Here is a 12,293-nt window from a genome sequence, read left to right as displayed (position 1 = left end):
GGTCCCATGTCCATCATTTTTTCCATTTGGAATTCCTCAGTAGAATCACTGCCTGATAGCCAGTGCTCCAGGGTCTTGTGCCATTGTGTGCATGTCCCAGAAGGGGCACTGCAGGGCAGCAGGGACACCTGGTCTGCTGGTTAAGGTCTGTCTTGCAGGCTGCCTCATTGGCACTGGCTGAAGGAATTAGCATCCCATGACCTAGACACATCTGCCATCAGCCTGTCCCTCCCAGCCCTGCAGTGGCCCATCAGAAGCATCCTCAGACAGGAGAGGCCCACACAGGTAAGGGAGTCTTTGGTAAAGCAGGAGGCTCCTGGGGGAACCCTACAAGTGCTGCTCCTGGCCCTTTCTGTAGTCGGACATGCATATGCATGTGTGGTATGATTGGCATGTTTACTTTTTCTAAAACCTAAAGCACTAAAATGAGGTCCTATTAATCATCTTGACAGGACTGGAGGTGAGGTATGAGGCAGCTATTATCAGCAGGGCTCCCGGAGAGCCTTCTCCGAGGCTGCACACAGATCTGGGGATGAGGGGACCCACCCAGTGCCCCCTCAGACTTTTCGCTAGAGCTGGCTCAGCTGGGGCAAGAGAATCCTGCTTTCTTTTCCCCTTGAGAAGCCGAGGAATACAGATGATAGATTTTAAAATGCTACCAGAGATAATGCCCTAAAGAGAAAAAAACCAATATGGATAAGAGAAATTCTTACTACACACAGTTTGAAAACTGTGACAGAGTGATAGCCACACGTCTAAGTGTCTGCTATGTATGAAAAATATTCTGAGCATGGCGCTTCTGCAGGCAGCCTTCCTCCCGAAGCCTGCAGCTGTACATTCCCAGACACCCCTGCTGTGAAGCATCCTCTTTCATTATTATTTCGATGATTCCCTCCTAGATGCATTTGATTGCTTAAAGTAATTCAAATAACAATAAGGTCTCAGACTCGTAGGAAAGGAGAAAACCCAGAAAAGTTGCAGAGGAATAAAACTTTGTATAAATTCTTTACAAAAGGATTTTTGAGGCTGGTGGCTGGTTATCACTAGACACACACACACACACGCACGCACGCACGCACGCACGCACGCATGCACACACAGCACTGGTCTGAGAGGCAGTGTTACTAACTGGGGAGAGCACAAACCTTGGGACCAGTCTGCAGGGGTTTCAATCCTGCCTCCTCCACCCAGCTGTGAGACCTTGGGCAAGTGACTTAATCTCTCTGTGCCCGTTTCCTCCCCACTGAAGAGGAGATAATGATGCCTACCTCATGGGGTTATTCGAAGGATTAGATGGATTAATACATGTAAAGCACTTAAAACAGTGTCTGGCACACAGCCAGGATAGTCCCACCTGAACGGACTGCCTGCTACTGCCTTTTGAGCATGAGGAGATTCTGGGGCTGGTCCATGTCATCCGGAGCAAGTTTGCCGATTTCCCTCACTTCGGGTATACATTCTAAAGGAGTAAAATATCATTTTAGGTGGATTTTTGGAAAAGCTATCCTATGAGAATAGTCGGCGGTCTGGACGTGGGGAGGGGTAAGGGTTTGGGGGTCCTAGAGACAGAGAGGCTCCAAACAGAACCTCTCTCAGCCATGGGGAAGCAAGGCAGGTGGAGAATTCCAGCCTCTGCATCCACAGCGCCTCCCGAGTGGAAAGATCCACAGATGTTACCTGCAAATCTTTGATTATTTTGAGCCCAGCTAACCACACAGAAATTGATGAATATTGAATTTTGTGCATATTGGCTGAAGAACCACCAAACACCAAAAGGAAAGGAAAAAAAAAATCCCACGGCTCAGGGTGCCTTTTGTCAAGTGAGCCCACATTTTCATCTTCTATGTCACCCAAGAGATGCCTCCCTCACCTGCTCAATTGACTACATACATAAGACAAACCACAAGATGTAACCTGTCACAGAAGCTGGAATTAAACCTGCTGACACACACATCACCGGGAACTGCCTTTGTGGATTGTATCTTCAGTTCCGCATTCTCCCACAGATGCTCTGGCTCTGTAGTACTTGCAAGGCAGAGCCCGTGCACCGTGCAGAGCTGGACAGAAAGGGAAAGGCTCACAGGAACCCAGAGAACAGCGGGTGTCAGCGCAGACCCACTGCGTTGCAGAGCTGCCGGTCCTAGAACCTGTGGGTCACCACCTCCCAGTGATACCAAAGTGCACTTTGTAACTGGGTTCTTTCAGAGGATGGCTTCCCCATCTTAAACAAACAGGCTTCAGCCTAGATATTCACCCACCACGTTTGAAGTTTTACTCCATAAGTTACCTTTAACCATCTGATATCTGCTAATTGCATCTTCCAAGTTCTTTAGAGAATAACACACGCAAGGAGATGGATAAGACATCTTACAAGCACATCACTGGCGGCGCCCCCAGTTCCACTTATAAAACCTTGACCTGGTGTCCATCTTCCCACTTGCAATTGAGGAAAGCAGTTTACCGTCTGGCTTTCACGTCACATTAAGCAAACCAAGAATGAGAATGAGGATGTTTTATATACACAATGCCGCATGTGGCCACGGGATTTCAGTGACCTGAGATAGGGAAGTCTCCCTTCTAAGAGAGCAGGTGAAAATAACCCTGTGTCCCACCATTTGTTATAACCTGCAAAGACTCCGCACACTGGCATCCTCTTGAAAGATCTCAGACCTGTACCTTAATACTGATCATCAGTACGTTAAACAGGACTACAAAGACCCCAGCCCTTCTCAGCAGATGCCAGTAATCTTTCCACATATGCAGAGCTCCAATGCATTAGTTGAAGAATGCCAACGAGCTAAAAGAAACATATTATTAGAATAAATGCCTTTTGGGGCAAGAAGAAATTTAGAAATTCAGCTAATATCCTGGCCTACTGAGCTTTAACTCAATCCTACTTTCAAAAAAGGTTAAGACACTTACTGACATTAGTTGCTGTCTTTTCCGTGCTGAAGGAACAAATGTCCAGTTTTCTTGGTTCCTCAATGAAGAAAAAATTTAAAAACAGATATTCACACAAAGTAAAAGACAAAAAAGGTCAAGGTTAACTTAGCTCAGGCTTGGAATCTGAGCAGTTGCTCAGTGAAACAAACCCCTTCAAGGCCAGGAAATGGCCCACCCTCACCTTGGCACTGAGACCTTCAATGAGACTGTCTTTAGGACGACTCAGATAAGAAAGAGACAGACCAGCCAAAGTTTAATTCAATTTTATTTTCCACTTTTAGTATTTTTCAAATTATACAGCATGCAGTCTGCCAGAGTATCCACAAGTCTTCATTTTAGAACCTAGAAGATAACCAAAATTTTCCAAGGGCCAGGGGAGGGTCACCTCCAGATCTTTGTTACACATACTATATATTACAGCATCATTACTGGACATGAACTGCCATTCTCCCCTCACGCCACCAAAACAAGTTTGTCCACAATTTGTTCTTAATGAAAGCTACTGTACAGATGCATAAAGCCCAGAGAACACACATGTGCAGTGCACACTACACACTGTACAAACTAGACACGCAGAACTCTACAGAACGCCCTGGTCCCCTCGCAGCTGCACACAGTCAGACCTACAGACAATCTGCAAAGTGTTTCAGACCCACAGGCAACCTGTCAATGTGTGAGCAGACTTCACGGAGCGGCGCTTCCTTCGGCTGTTCCCTGGCCCTTATTCAATGTTGAAAGTACAAGTGTTCAGAGAAGCCCTTTCAGATGATGGTGCTTCCTTTCGCTTGTGCAAGATATGCAGGGTGAGACAGCTTTTACCTGAAATCCTCCCCTGGCCCCCACCTCCCGCCCCCTGCTGATGAAAAACTTCCCTAATATGTCATAGAGTCACAGTCTCAATGTCTTCTGCCTGGCTTAAAAAAAAAATACACTTCGAAGAGAGGACTGTTAAGAATTTTTATTTGCTTTCAGTTATTCCTCTAGGTCAGGAGAGCTGGTAATCCCTCTGCGTCTTAGTGATGGCTTCGTCTGGCTTTGGACAGGAACATCACTCCTCATGTGAAGTCAGGGCTTCCATAACTCTCTAGATGCTACATTCTAGACAGACATTTTTAGTTCTTCATTTATCCCAGTATTTCTACGAATGCTAATTTTCTTAATCACATGATACTACTTCCTTTGAAAGTTTTAATCCACACTTAGTTTTCCCTACTACCTGCCACTCAGCAAGGCAAACCGTACAGCATTGGACAAGATGATCATTTGTATAGACTTCTCCAGTAACTGACCAAAACATGCTTGGCATTAATATACTTAGTCTCCAACCACAGATGTTGGTATCCCAAACAGCATTCCTCTAATTTAACAATCCACCATCCCGCAGGGAGAGATTCTTTGTAGAAACCACCCTTACAGCATCAAAGAGTAAACTTTCAAGCAGTGGCACAAAAAATAAAATTATTCATAGAGAAGAAACAAACACACACACATAGACACAAGCAAAAAGCAGCATACAACCAAAAATATAACCATAGGCTCAGCCATTCAGAAATGTGGGTTTTACATTTGGAGCACAAATGTAAAGGAACAATAGTCTAAAAAAGTGAAAACTGCGTAAATGTGGCTTTTTAAAAAAGTGGCCTACAAAGTATATGGTCCTGATGTTAACCTTATTATACAAAGTAATATTTAGGGATCCATTAGAATATACTGTGTAACCCATTCCAATGATCTGCCTGCCTTTTAGTCACAGTGTAGGAAAATTAGTTTAGAGGTCCTATAAAGATTGAAGCTAGGTGAACTGACTGGCTGATCAGCAACTAGCAGAATTATCTTTAAGAGACATCAAAGCCAACTTTCTCTGTGATTAAAGTAAAGTAAATTTTGTGAGTCCTTTGTTGAGATCAAGAAACATGGAACTACAAGTCAATGTTTCTTTTTGAAACATGAAAGGGCCAAACAATTCTTTGGAATTAGACAGGGGTGCCCAGGGAAAAATTACTTTGGAAAGAATCTGAAATAATCTGTTAACAAAAGAGCCCAAGAGAAAGAATTATGGACGTTGTTCAATTTCCAAATATAAAATTATACAGTTGCATAACAGACAGTTACGGCGATTTATTAATTGGCAATCTTCTCAAAGGCCGATGTTTTAACTTCTAAAATCAGACGTAAACTATTAACAGCAAGGTTATAGTTTATGGCATGTGTTATTACCTGATAAGGTTTGCAAAACCTGCCCTACTAGGACCCTTCTATCAGATGGCAAATAGCATCAGAGCAGTTATATTGGGCGAGTACTAGCAATCATCTAAAAAAAAAAAAAATCAAACAGAAGGACTTAAAAAGTGTAAATGAATGCAAAACTGTCATTTTTACGAATAAATATTTCAGTAGAATTCACCCTCTTCTCTCTCCTTATCACCCCACCCCTCAAAACAAAACACAACACACAGAAACCAAGTGCAACATTTAACAAATAAATTAAGTTGAAGCAGCTTTGCTGGGTTAGGGAAATTTTATACAAGAAGAGTTTGGAAGTCAGTTCACAGTCTTTAGTGTTTTATCCACACACAGACACACACACACACTCTCTCTCTCCCTCTATCTCAATCTTCCACCCACCAGTGATGAGAAAACGCAATGTCTCTCCTCCCATAATTCCATTCCAGTGGTGACAGAAGCAGGGACGGTACCAGCTCACTCATCCTGGGCAGGCACAATCATACGTTGGAGGCTTTCACTGAGACCGCTTTGGTTGTCATTGACTTAACCCTCAAATTTATCAGAACAAGTAGCAGCCCACGGGACTAACTTAATTGAATCCTCGTCCACTTCCCCGAAAACTTTGCTACTTGGAAATCGATCATTTTAATATGCACAATTGAAAGTAAGAGCTGATTCAGCTTTTGATTCCTGTTATTCAAATAAAGCTGAATGTAAAAAAGCCATCCACACTGATTTCTTCTAATTCTGCCTAAGATGAAATCTATGTGATGCCAAAGGGAGAACTCAGCCAGCAAGGATGGGTTACTGTAACAACTGATTCATGGCAACTTATTCATAGGCACAAAAATAAGTCAAGTACTTTCCCCCTGGGCTTCCTTTTTCAGCTGCTGGAATGATCCTGGATTTCATCAGCAATACCCCTTCCAGCCTTCAGATGGTTCCCTAGAGAAAAAGGCCATCCCCGAAGCAAGCTCCAATCGCATTAGGGAGGAAGAAGCGAAGAGGGGAGCAGCCCCATTTCTACTCATCCAACTTTGCAGCATTTTCAGCACTTCTGAAGGAATGATGTTCAAACCGGGCTGGCTGAGACTAGTCGCTGCAGGTTCAGTAGCAAGCAGCTCAGAGGTGAATGCATGACTTCTCCGCATTTACACAGATGTGTTTGAGTGAACAATTTCTACATTGCTACTGTCAGATTGTTTTTCAGCCTCGAAGAAATTTGCTTTGCGTTTTAACGGGTGCCATACTAAAAGGTGTATTTTACAGATCCAAAGATGTGACCAGGGTATTCAAAATGCATCTTCAGGGTGATTTGTTTCGGAAAAGTGTTCAGAATGAAAATTTTGAGCCCTATAGCAGCACTTTTTTGTTCCCTAAAAATATAAAGTAATGTGTTTATTTTACAGGAAACCAGACAGTTGTGGTGGGCGGAGCGTGAGCCCTTGCCTCCGCAGCACTGGGTTGTTCCCCCCCCCAGGGAGTGGTGTTTGCTGGGACCGTGGCTGCCCAGGAAGGAAGGCTCCAAGGACCGCCCGGGGACCACCCAGGGCCCTAAGCCCGAGGCTGCAGCAAGGGGTCCCAGGAGTAAGTGGGTCTTCCATAATTGTCCCCTTCAGATTTCTCGGGAAGAGAAAAGTCCAAGCACACATCTGTACACACAGAAACTCTACGCAGCTCAGATATCTGAGATGGGTGTACTGCAGATGGCTGGGGTAAGCAAGTGTAAAAGAAAATGGAAATTGTGTAGGAGGGAAAAAAATAAAGGAATTGGTGATTAATGTAGTCCTTGACATGCTACGTGGAGAGTCATATCTGTTGAAAAAGAACCAAAGAGAGAACACAGGAGTTAGAGAACACAATGGAAATTCACTCCTCAGAAAAACAATTTTTAAAAAATTTTAGATATTTAGACCAGAGCTGTTCCAATAGAAGTATCACATGAGCCACACATTTCATTAAAAAAAAAAAAATTTTTTTTTTTAGTTTATATTTGTTTGGGGGGCTTGGTAATTAAGTTTATTTATCTATTTTTAATGGAGGTACTGGGGATTGAACCCAGGACCTTGTGCATGCTGAGCATGCACTCTACCACTGAGCTGTACCTTCCCCCGACTGACACACTTAATTTTAAATGTTCAAGTGGCCACATTAAACAGTGAAAAGAAACAGGTAAGATTAATTTTAATAATATATTTTATTTAAGCCAATATAGTCTATATATTATCATTTCAACATGTAATCAAGTATTACAGATTGAGATATTTTACATTACAATATTACTACGGAGATGTTTCACGGTCTTTTTTTCCCACAGTGTTTGCAAGCTGGTGTATCTTTTGCACTTTCCATACAACTCCATTTGGACTTGGCCAGATCTGAAGTGCTCAGAAGTCACGTGTTGCTAGTGGCTAGTGGATGGGACGGCACAGCCTCCTACTTACTGCTTTTGCTTTAATTATTCAGCCCTGACAGCAATCTCTTCCAAAAGTCAATGCCTGTTGGAACTACAGACATTCAGAGAAATGTAATACATTTCCTCATTCCTCTGGGAACTCAAACACCATTTCCCACGGGCCAGCACTTGAGATACCGAGGCTTGTCAGACACACCCCCTAACGCAGGCTCTCAAGAAAGAGGCTCCCAGTAGTGAAAGGTGTGTTTCACCTCCAGCGGGTGATGAAGTTACTCAGTAGAACACCCCTTCTGATGTCATTCCATGTCCCCCTAGATGTTCATCCGATCAGTCAGGTCTCCAGGATGAAAGCTGACTAGTCCTGGCTCAGAGACCAGCACCGCGCGGTCTTTGTCAGTATTTGGACCAACTCAAATAATCTCAACTCTCAGGAAGAAGCCAAAAGGCTCACCTTTCTCACACCAGCTGGAAGCCCTCGATCTGTCTGTGATCTTGGCTATCGGTTTTGGGCAAAGCTCGTGGTGCTTGTGGGGTGGGGAGGAGGGGACAAGAGAACTAGGCAGACAGTAAGAAAACCACAACTGTTCTTCTGATTTTAAAAGAACTCCACATAGATAGATAATGGAATACTATTCAGCCATTAAAAAGAATGAAAATCTTGCCATTTGCAACATGGACAGACTTTGAGGATGTTGTGCTTAGTAAAACAAGTCAGAAAGAGAAAGACAAATACTACATGATATGACTTATATGAGGAATCTAAAAAATAAAACAAACTAGAGAATATAACAAAAAAAGAAACACACTTACAGATCTAGAGAACAAACTAGTGGTTACTAGTGGGGAGAGGGAAGGGGAGGGGGCAAGACAGGAGTAGGGGATTGATAAGTATGAACTACTAGATATAAAATAAATAAGCTACAAGGACACATTGTCCAGTGTAGGGAATAGAGCCAATATTTTATAATAACTATAAAGAGAGTATAATCTATAAAAATTTTAAATCAACTATGTTGTATACATGAAACTAATATAACACTATAAAGCAACTAACTATACCTCAATTAAAAAAAAAAAACAAAAAAAAAAACTCCAACCCAACACATGCTTCTGTTTTTGCCTTAGAAGGCTTAAATCCAAATTTAGTGCTCAGTGGGTGGCAGACATCTCAGATTCCTGATACAATGCAATCCCCTTCTCTAAATTTTTTTCTTTTCACTCCTCTGATTTATGTGTTATAATATTGTAAGCAACCTTACATAGTTTGCATAAATAAGCAGGATATGAATTACAAGTAAATAGAGAATATTCAGAGTGTAGAAAGGGATTTTAAAAGCAAAATGAGTGGCAGGGAAGTAACAAAGAACAAAAACTGAATAGGAAAAAAAGACAACACATTCCTTTTTAGAATACCATCTCCTCCCTGACACAAAACATAAACATTCAGGGGGCTCATTTGATAACTACCATTTCTTGCTCCAACCGTGCAATCACTCACAATTACAAAGCTGCTCAATTAAAAATGGTTTAAGCAACCTCATAAGGTAATATCCCCATCATTTTTCAAAGTCACAGAGAGAGATTTGTCCTTGGGAAGAGCATCTTGACTGTTTAGCCTTTCTGGTGAGATTTTGTGCTTACTGGGACCAGAAATACAAAAACCTAAAAGCATGGTCATAGTTGTCATTTAAATGCATTTTGAGCTGACAACCAATAGGCTCAGGAAAGCTTTCTGAATATTACCTCTGAAATCCCCATTTCACTTTCCTTTCCAAGCACAGTCTCATGGAATCACTTACAGGTCACCCTGGTCAGAGAAGATGGTGGTGCTGTGTGCCTGGAGGCAGGGAGGCAGAGTTCATACCTTGGATTGTAGGATTAGGGCTTAACGCGGTGACTGAGGCCAACCCATGTTGGCAGAGCCGAGCGCTAGACACACAGACTCTGCGGGTGGCCTCAATAGCTCCAGCAGACCATGAAGTGACATGATTTCCAGAGAAGGCCTTTCATTCTAATCTCCCCACAACATGCAAGATTCTACACATTTTGGCTAATAGTTTGGAAGAAACAGGGGGCCACACAGGGAACCCAACATGCTTAGTTTAGCCACCTCAAGGAGGGCGAGAGGGAACTGGGACTGAGAGGCGCTCTGGAAGGAAAACACAGGGCCTCCACCAGTGAGACATCCTGTGCCATGAGGAGGCCCTCCTTTTCATCCCGAGGTAGGAGCTTTCCATGGCGTCTGCGAAAGCAGTCTTCCCAGCAGGCCCAAGAACAACGGACTCGGCCAGGATACTCCCATCCAACCCCCAGCCATCTAGATGGTCATCTCCTCCCACAAACTCTGGGGAGAAAACGGATATAGCTTGTAGAGGGAAATGTGTTGGCCCCAAGAACAACCTTTCCTCATCCTCTGATCACATGAACTCACCATCCAGAGAGGTTGGAGAATCTCAAGAACATGTAAACCCAGTTTGGCTGACCTTCCTTAGAGGAGTCACTCACTCACCTAAAGCACATGGTACTGGACCGAGTGACGTGGTGCCGGGCTGTCCCGGGGCCTCTGCCCCGCTGGAGACAGGAATTCAGAGTGGCAATGTGTGACCAGCTTTAGAAGGAAATAAAATCACCTCTCTTTAGAAGGGGTGGGGAAGCTTGAAGAAAGAAGCTAATTACACGTGGGTGTTTGCAAGTAGTAGTTAGAGGCTCCTCTGTCTCCGACCTTGGCTTTTGCAATTGCCTGCAGTGGATTTGCGCTTAATCCAAACAGCACTGAGTTTTATCTTTCCTCTTGCCTTTCAATCCCCACACTGTAAGAATTACCAGTTGTCCTTGGTGTATCAACTGCTGTATAGAAGTGGATTTACCTCCCGGGAGCGTTAGCGCAGTCTGCTGAGGGGGGACAATTTCTGCTGCTCGGAACGTACAACTGAGAACCGCGCTGAGAAGAATGAAAGCAGGGCGGCCCTGCAGCCCTGCAGACGCGGGAGTTCTCTCTCCCAGGTCCTCCGCGACTCCTCCCTTCACGTTCACGATGCTAGTTTCAAAGTCCCAGGCCACAGCAGTGCCATCTGCGGTAAATTCCATCCTCTCTCCCTGAAGCTCTGCTGTCCCCACGACCCCCGTAACATCAGCAAGTATGTGTCAGGGCCTCATTTTTGCCTAGCATTCTTCTGTGACTTTTCACTCTCTGTTCAATTCCCAGCGCAAACCTGTCACAAAGGCACTATGATCGTAACTTCTCCACGACACAGCTTTCTTTGTTAAAGGGATAAGAATCTCGTCTGGAGGGACAAGGCTGGGTGTGCTTCACGTACTTGGACTCTGACCACACGCCGCAGCAGACATACAGCAGCAGCGGGGAGGAGGCCCAGCTGTCATCTATTAGGCCAAATAGTGAGGAGATGTGCAAAACTGCCAAACACTGCCGTTCTGCTAAGTTTTTTTTATTTTGGAATTGAAATACTTTTCATAAAAAATGGCATTTATGTTAATAGCAGTAGTATTTTCAATGTTTCAGTTTCTGCCATAATACATATCAATAGACATAACCCAGGAATATAAAAGCTCTCTGACATCACTGACACTTCTTAAGGAATGTCAAAGGCCCCACAGCCAGGAAACTTGGGAACTGCTGAAAGCAGCTCAGGACACTGAGTCCAGGATCCACCACTAACAAGTTGGCAAGATCTTGACGTTCACTCCGCCTCTTTGGAGAAGGTTGAACGAGGCTGGACTTGAGGATGACAACACAGGTGAACACTGAGGGCTCGTGGTGTGCCGGGCATTTACCTAAGCTCTCTGTATATATTCGTGCTTCTAACCCTCACAGCCACCCTCTGAGTAGGTGCTATCACCGGCCACATTTTACAGAGGAGACACTGAGGCAGAGAGGTGAGGTCACTTACCCAGGACGTGGCCAAGCTGGGATTCCACCCCAGGCAGCCCAGCCCCAGATCCTGAGCCCACCATCGCCCTGCTACCTTGTCTGTAGCAAAGAGTCCCTCCGCATACACATTCTGGTGACTGAATCATTTCTTGCCAGGATTTTCCAACAGCAAGGGCAAGCTGAATGGTCCACTGGCTTTGATGGACACCACGTGTGTGGCTTCAGGATCTCATCCTGCAGATGAGGCTTCTCAGCTTCAAAGGGCTAAATCCCAAAGCAGCTCCTCACTCACCCTCTGCATGTGGCGTGAACCCATGTCTGCTGTGGGCAGAAGTCAACCTGTGCATCTCATGTCTGTATATTTTGTTTTTGTGAGGAGTGTGTCAAACCGGGAGAAAGGTCAAGGAGAACCCCAAGGAGGGTGCAAGATAGGCTGGATGCAGGTGTTCAGGACAGAGAGAAGAGCAACAGCAGGAAAGCAGAGAGTATAAATGGGCAGATGCCAGCATGGGAAGCGCAGCCGGAACCGAAGGATACACCAAGGACCTGTCGGAAAGGGCAGTGTGGTCCCAGCAGTAAAGGCTTAGAGGAACCCCCACTCTGCCTGCAGTGGAGTGAGGGGTCAGTGGAACTTCAGGAGAGGTGGAGCTTTCTCCGTTCAAAGAAAGAAGGGCCAGCAGACTCAGGGAACTTAGAGTTTAGGGTTTTAGCTGAGAGTAGGGAATATGCAGAAATGGCCAGTGGCATCAGAGTCCAGGAAATTCGAAGTTTACATGCGAGGCTAAAAAACACTGGATTGCCTGTCTTTAATGTATACTT

At 44.4% G+C, this 12,293-nt stretch overlaps 1 protein-coding gene across 1 annotated transcript in view; it reads right to left on the bottom strand.

Annotated features, from left to right (window-relative positions):
- Positions 1 to 3,190: 3,190 nt before the first annotated feature.
- The window catches only part of KIF5C (kinesin family member 5C), a 145,774-nt gene continuing 136,671 nt past the window's right edge, over positions 3,191 to 12,293 (bottom strand). Inside the window, exon 26 of the mRNA XM_010950260.3 lies at positions 3,191 to 6,984. The gene's annotated coding sequence lies outside the window, so the exon portion shown is untranslated. The remainder of the gene's footprint in view (positions 6,985 to 12,293) is intronic.

Source organism: Camelus bactrianus, chromosome 5 (assembly GCF_048773025.1).
Source record: "Camelus bactrianus isolate YW-2024 breed Bactrian camel chromosome 5, ASM4877302v1, whole genome shotgun sequence".
Lineage (NCBI taxonomy): Eukaryota > Metazoa > Chordata > Mammalia > Artiodactyla > Camelidae > Camelus > Camelus bactrianus.
This window is presented reverse-complemented; position numbering and strand designations above follow the sequence as displayed.